The 7,500-nt window shown below is 31.1% G+C and overlaps 2 non-coding genes and 1 pseudogene across 2 annotated transcripts in view; all 3 read left to right on the forward strand.

Annotated features, from left to right (window-relative positions):
• The first annotated feature begins 2,424 nt into the window (after positions 1-2,424).
• On the forward strand, positions 2,425-4,415 carry LOC129251062 (small subunit ribosomal RNA). Its single transcript, XR_008582897.1, has one exon. It is a non-coding gene; the product is annotated as a small subunit ribosomal RNA (ribosomal RNA).
• A 594-nt stretch (positions 4,416-5,009) lies between these two features.
• Positions 5,010-5,190, forward strand: LOC129251007 (5.8S ribosomal RNA; annotated as a pseudogene).
• Positions 5,191-5,632: 442 nt separating this feature from the next.
• Positions 5,633-7,500, forward strand: part of LOC129251076 (large subunit ribosomal RNA) — a 3,986-nt gene continuing 2,118 nt past the window's right edge. The window contains exon 1 of the ribosomal RNA XR_008582908.1: positions 5,633-7,500. This exon is cut by the window's right edge and continues 2,118 nt beyond it. This is a non-coding gene — a ribosomal RNA (large subunit ribosomal RNA).

Genomic DNA, 7,500 nt, shown 5'->3' on the forward strand with positions numbered 1-7,500 from the left:
TGGTAATATTGTGATTTTATGCCTGGTTTTCCATACGTTAGTTTAAATAGAGAGTTATGGAATATAACCTTGGCATATTGGCACTAAAATATATAATAAAGACATTTCAAATCAAACTGAAATGTATTGAAATGAATTTTTCCCATACATTTTTGACAATGTGAGGTGTGCATGGCAAAAAACACTCACGGTGAAGGCATGTGATATAATATGAAAATATCAAAAGTTAACTAACCAATGATATTGAAGCATATAAATCGAATCATAACTATATGAAACTCGAATTTGAGCCATATTAAACTGGTAATATTGTGATTTTATGCCTGGTTTTCCATACGTTAATTTAAATAGAAAAAAATTCTCGAATATATATACATATATGAAGAATCTATATTCTATACTAACATTTTATGGAATATAACCTTGGCATATTGCCATTAAAATATATAATAAAGACATTTCAAATCAAACTGAAATGTATTGAAATGAATTTTTCCCATACATTTTTGACAATGTGAGGTGTGCATGGCAAAAAACACTCACGGTGAAGGCATGTGAAATAATATGAAAATATCAAAAGTTAACTAACCAATGATATTGAAGCATATAAATCGAATCATAACTATATGAAACTCGAATTTAAGCCATATTAAACTGGTAATATTGTGATTTTATGCCTGGTTTTCCATACGTTAGTTTAAATAGAAAAAATTTTCGAATATATATACATATATGAAGAATCTATATTCTAATACTAACATGTTATGGAATATAACCTTGGCATATTGGCACTAAAATATATAATAAAGACATTTCAAATCAAACTGAAATGTATTGAAATGAATTTTTCCCATACATTTTTGACAATGTGAGGTGTGCATGGCAAAAAACACTCACGGTGAAGGCATGTGAAATAATATGAAAATATCAAAAGTTAACTAACCAATGATATTGAAACATATAAATCGAATCATAACTATATGAAACTCGAATTTAAGCCATATTAAACTGGTAATATTGTGATTTTATGCCTGGTTTTCCATACGTTAGTTTAAATAGAAAAAATTTTCGAATATATATACATATATGAAGAATCTATATTCTAATACTAACATGTTATGGAATATAACCTTGGCATATTGGCACTAAAATATATAATAAAGACATTTCAAATCAAACTGAAATGTATTGAAATGAATTTTTCCCATACATTTTTGACAATGTGAGGTGTGCATGGCAAAAAACACTCACGGTGAAGGCATGTGATATAATATGAAAATATCAAAAGTTAACTAACCAATGATATTGAAACATATAAATCGAATCATAACTATATGAAACTCGAATTTGAGCCATATTAAACTGGTAATATTGTGATTTTATGCCTGGTTTTCCATACGTTAGTTTAAATAGAAAAAAATTCTCGAATATATATACATATATGAAGAATCTATATTCTATACTAACATTTTATGGAATATAACCTTGGCATATTGCCATTAAAATATATAATAAAGACATTTCAAATCAAACTGAAATGTATTGAAATGAATTTTTCCCATACATTTTTGACAATGTGAGGTGTGCATGGCAAAAAACACTCACGGTGAAGGCATGTGATATAATATGAAAATATCAAAAGTTAACTAACCAATGATATTGAAGCATATAAATCGAATCATAACTATATGAAACTCGAATTTGAGCCATATTAAACTGGTAATATTATGATTTTATTCCTGGTTTTCCATACGTTAGTTTAAATAGAAAAAATTTTCGAATATATATACATATATGAAGAATCTATATTCTATACTAACATGTTATGGCATATTGGTGTTATTGTATTTTATTCCTGGTTTTCTATAGTTAGTTTAAATAGAAATAAATTTTTGAATTCAAAATTTTATATTCTATACTAGCATTACATAGAAATTATCCTCAACTGTTTGTTTCTTGTATAAATACAGGAAATTAAACAGATGATGAAGAGAAAAAAATAAGAAAAACAAAAATTTATAAGAAAAATTAAATTTTAAACAAAGGAAAAGAGGAGAAAATTTTTTCAATCATATATATTTATGATTAAAAAATAGAATTATGAAATTATTAATTTCAATTCAAAGAGAAAAATTATGTAATATATGAAATTATTACATTAAAAATGCATTTGAAAAAAAAGTAAAATGTTATTAAGAATGATAAATTATTTGAAAATTGGCAAATATTAAGAAGAAATATCGTTCTTATATTTTTATATAAAATATATAATATAGAGAACGAAAATTCTTTTTCATAAAAAACGGTTTTTGAATTTTGATAAGAAAAGCTAAAGGGGGGTCGCCCCTTTACTTTTTATATACACCGTAATTTATGAAATTTTCAAATATGAAAAACAAAGAAAAATATATAAATAAAAATATTATTCTGGTTGATCCTGCCAGTAGTTATATGCTTGTCTCAAAGATTAAGCCATGCATGTCTAAGTACAAACAAATTAAAAGTGAAACCGCAAAAGGCTCATTATATCAGTTATGGTTCCATAGATCGTTAACAGTTACTTGGATAACTGTGGTAATTCTAGAGCTAATACATGCAATATAAACACGGACCTTATGGAACGTGTGCTTTTATTAGACTAAAACCAAGCGATCATTTGATCGTTAAATTGGTTGAACTCTAGATAACTTGCAGATCGTATGGTCCCGTACCGACGACAGATCTTTCAAATGTCTGCCCTATCAACTTTTGATGGTAGTATCTAGGACTACCATGGTTGCAACGGGTAACGGGGAATCAGGGTTCGATTCCGGAGAGGGAGCCTGAGAAACGGCTACCACATCTAAGGAAGGCAGCAGGCGCGTAAATTACCCACTCCCAGTTCGGGGAGGTAGTGACGAAAAATAACAATACAGGACTCATATCCGAGGCCCTGTAATTGGAATGAGTACACTTTAAATCCTTTAACAAGGACCTATTGGAGGGCAAGTCTGGTGCCAGCAGCCGCGGTAATTCCAGCTCCAATAGCGTATATTAAAGTTGTTGCGGTTAAAACGTTCGTAGTTGAATTTGTGCTTCATACGGGTAGTACAACTATATATTGTGGTATGTACATTACCTTATGTATGTAAGCGTATTACCGGTGGAGTTCTTATATATAATTAATACAATGTATTTTTTATATATTCCTCCTATTTAAACCTACTTCAGTGCTCTTCATCGAGTGTTGTTGTGGGCCGGTACAATTACTTTGAACAAATTAGAGTGCTTAAAGCAGGCTCCAAATGCCTGAATATTTTGTGCATGGAATAATGAAATAAGACCTCTGTTCTACTTTCATTGGTTTTTAGATCAAGAGGTAATGATTAATAGAAGCAGTTTGGGGGCATTAGTATTACGACGCGAGAGGTGAAATTCTTGGACCGTCGTAAGACTAACTTAAGCGAAAGCATTTGCCAAAGATGTTTTCATTAATCAAGAACGAAAGTTAGAGGTTCGAAGGCGATCAGATACCGCCCTAGTTCTAACCATAAACGATGCCAGCTAGCAATTGGGTGTAGCTACTACTATGGCTCTCTCAGTCGCTTCCCGGGAAACCAAAGCTTTTGGGCTCCGGGGGAAGTATGGTTGCAAAGCTGAAACTTAAAGGAATTGACGGAAGGGCACCACCAGGAGTGGAGCCTGCGGCTTAATTTGACTCAACACGGGAAAACTTACCAGGTCCGAACATAAGCGTGTAAGACAGATTGATAGCTCTTTCTCGAATCTATGGGTGGTGGTGCATGGCCGTTCTTAGTTCGTGGAGTGATTTGTCTGGTTAATTCCGATAACGAACGAGACTCAAATATATTAAATAGATGCTTTCAGGATTATGATGTTGAAACTTATATAGCCTTCTTTCATGCGTACATCTTGAATGTACAAGTGTTTGAATGTGTTTATATAAGTGGAGTCGTACCTGTTGGTTTGTCCCATTATAAGGACACTAGCTTCTTAAATGGACAAATTGCGTCTAGCAGTAACGAGATTGAGCAATAACAGGTCTGTGATGCCCTTAGATGTCCTGGGCTGCACGCGCGCTACAATGAAAGTATCAACGTGTATTTCCTAGACCGAGAGGTCCGGGTAAACCGCTGAACCACTTTCATGCTTGGGATTGTGAACTGAAACTGTTCACATGAACTTGGAATTCCCAGTAAGTGCGAGTTATTAACTCGCATTGATTAAGTCCCTGCCCTTTGTACATACCGCCCGTCGCTACTACCGATTGAATTATTTAGTGAGGTCTCCGGACGTGATCACTGTGACGCCTCGTGTGTCACGGTTGTTTCGCAAAAGTTGACCGAACTTGATTATTTAGAGGAAGTAAAAGTCGTAACAAGGTTTCCGTAGGTGAACCTGCGGAAGGATCATTATTGTGTTCCATATCCGTAAGAAAAACAAACAAACAAACAAACAAACAGACAAGCAAACAAACGAACAAAAAGAAAAAAAAAAAAAAAAAAAAAAAAAAAGAAAAAAAAAAAAATTTATATAATTATTTTGAATCCATAATTCTTTTTATTCTTTTTCATTCAATTTGTGATCCATCAATTATATCATATTAAATATAATATATGATGGTACATTTTGTAATGTTTTTTCTTATTTTTTTCTTTTAAAAACCTTTAAACATGAAAATAAAAAGTTGTACTTATTATTCATTTGATTGAATGATAAGTTAATTTGTTCACAATAACAAAAGTGGTATATATTTATTATATTATTATATATACATAAAATGATTAAAAAAATACAAAATAATTGAATCATAATAAATACCACCACTGTATTATTGTTGAACTAAGACATTCGCAACTTAATAAAAATGTTTAGAGTTAAATATATTTGATATATATTATTGAAAGAAAATCAATTTATATATTATTAATATTATTTAATTTTACTCTTTCAATTAATATATGCAAAAAAAAATTGACATTTGTTATAAATAAAAATAAATAAAAAAATACTCTAAGCGGTGGATCACTTGGCTCATGGGTCGATGAAGAACGCAGCAAACTGTGCGTCATCGTGTGAACTGCAGGACACATGAACATCGACATTTTGAACGCATATCGCAGTCCATGCTGTTATGTACATTAAATTCAATTTTAAAGTACTGCTTGGACTACATATGGTTGAGGGTTGTAAGACTATGCTAAATAAGTTGCTTATTCTTTTATAAAAATAATTGAATTTAAGCAAATGTGTATATTATTGGATTTTAAATAATTCATAATATTAATAGCAAAAAAAATAAAGATATATAATGAATTTTATTTATTATATATTCTTTAAAAAAAAAATCCTCTCAAATAAAATGAAATGATGAAAATATTGAATCTAAGTATTCTTTACAAAAAATTTTCATATTATTTATATATATATATAAAATAATAATTTATATATGTAATTAAAAGGAGGAATGTCTAGCATAAAAATTAAATTTTTTATTCTAGGATTGCCTCATTTTACATTATTATTATTTTTATATATTTACAATATATAAAAGGAGAAAAGAAAAATAGAGATGAAAAGATGGTATAATTTTTTTATTAAATTGTGAGAAGATAAAAAAAGAATATTAAAACAACCTCAACTCATATGGGATTACCCCCTGAATTTAAGCATATTAATGAGGGGAGGAAAAGAAACTAACAAGGATTTTCTTAGTAGCGGCGAGCGAAAAGAAAATAGTTCAGCACTAAGTCACTTTGTCTATATGTCAAATGTGAGATGCAGTGTATGGAATATCTTAATATCTAGTATGAGAAATTAACGATTTAAGTCCTTCTTAAATGAGGCCATTTACCCATAGAGGGTGCCAGGCCCGTATAACGTTAATGATTACTAGAAAGATATTTCCAAAGAGTCGTGTTGCTTGATAGTGCAGCACTAAGTGGGTGGTAAACTCCATCTAAAACTAAATATAACCATGAGACCGATAGTAAACAAGTACCGTGAGGGAAAGTTGAAAAGAACTCTGAATAGAGAGTTAAATAGTACGTGAAACTGCTTAGAGGTTAAGCCCGATGAACCTGAATATCCATTATGAAAAATTCATCATTAAATAATTAAAAAAATAATGTGCATTTTTTTCATATAAGGACATTGTAATCTATTAACATAATAAAGTATTTATCAAAAGATCATTGGTGATATTAAGTTTATTTAAATTAATTTGCTTTTTAAGCATATTAACATAAAATAAATACTAATGATTTGATAAAGTGTTGATAGATTTTATTATATATAATGCTAAAATTCATTTTTTGAATTTTACAAAAAATTTAATATCTATGATATTAATATTTATTTGTATGCATTTATATGATTAACAATGCGAAAGATTCAGGATACCTTCGGGACCCGTCTTGAAACACGGACCAAGGAGTCTAACATATGTGCAAGTCATTGAGTTATATTAAACTTAATGGCATAATTAACTTAACTTAAATATAATGGGATTAATTTTTAGTCTATTTTTTAATAAATAGTCAATTAATTCAATCCCGGGGCGTTCCATATAGTTATGTATAATGATAATTTATTATTATTTATACCTCTAACTGGAGCGTACCTTGAGCATATATGCTGTGACCCGAAAGATGGTGAACTATACTTGATCAGGTTGAAGTCAGGGGAAACCCTGATGGAAGACCGAAACAGTTCTGACGTGCAAATCGATTGTCAGAATTGAGTATAGGGGCGAAAGACCAATCGAACCATCTAGTAGCTGGTTCCCTCCGAAGTTTCCCTCAGGATAGCTGGTGCATTTAAAAATTATATAAAATAATCTTATCTGGTAAAGCGAATGATTAGAGGCCTTAGGGTCGAAACGATTTTAACCTATTCTCAAACTTTAAATGGGTAAGAACCTCACCTTTCTTGATATGAAGGTTGAGGTTATGATATAATGTGCCCAGTGGGCCACTTTTGGTAAGCAGAACTGGCGCTGTGGGATGAACCAAACGTAATGTTACGGTGCCTAAATTAACAACTCATGCAGATACCATGAAAGGCGTTGGTTGCTTAAAACAGCAGGACGGTGGACATGGAAGTCGTAATCCGCTAAGGAGTGTGTAACAACTCACCTGCCGAAGCAACTAGCCCTTAAAATGGATGGCGCTTAAGTTGTATACCTATACATTACCGCTAAAGTAGATGATTTATAAAACAATTTCGATTGATTTATAAATTTTGAAACTTTAGTGAGTAGGAGGGTACAATAGTGTGCTTAGAAGTGTTTGGCGTAAGCCTGCATGGAGCCGCTATTGGTACAGATCTTGGTGGTAGTAGCAAATAATCGAATGAGACCTTGGAGGACTGAAGTGGAGAAGGGTTTCGTGTGAACAGTGGTTGATCACGAGTTAGTCGGTCCTAAGTTCAAGGCGAAAGCCGAAAATTTTCAAGTTTTTAATAAAAAAAAATATTAATAAAAATATATTTAAAAATAAT

The sequence above is a fragment of the Anastrepha obliqua genome, chromosome 6, assembly GCF_027943255.1.
Source record: "Anastrepha obliqua isolate idAnaObli1 chromosome 6, idAnaObli1_1.0, whole genome shotgun sequence".
Classification (NCBI taxonomy): Eukaryota; Metazoa; Arthropoda; class Insecta; order Diptera; family Tephritidae; genus Anastrepha; species Anastrepha obliqua.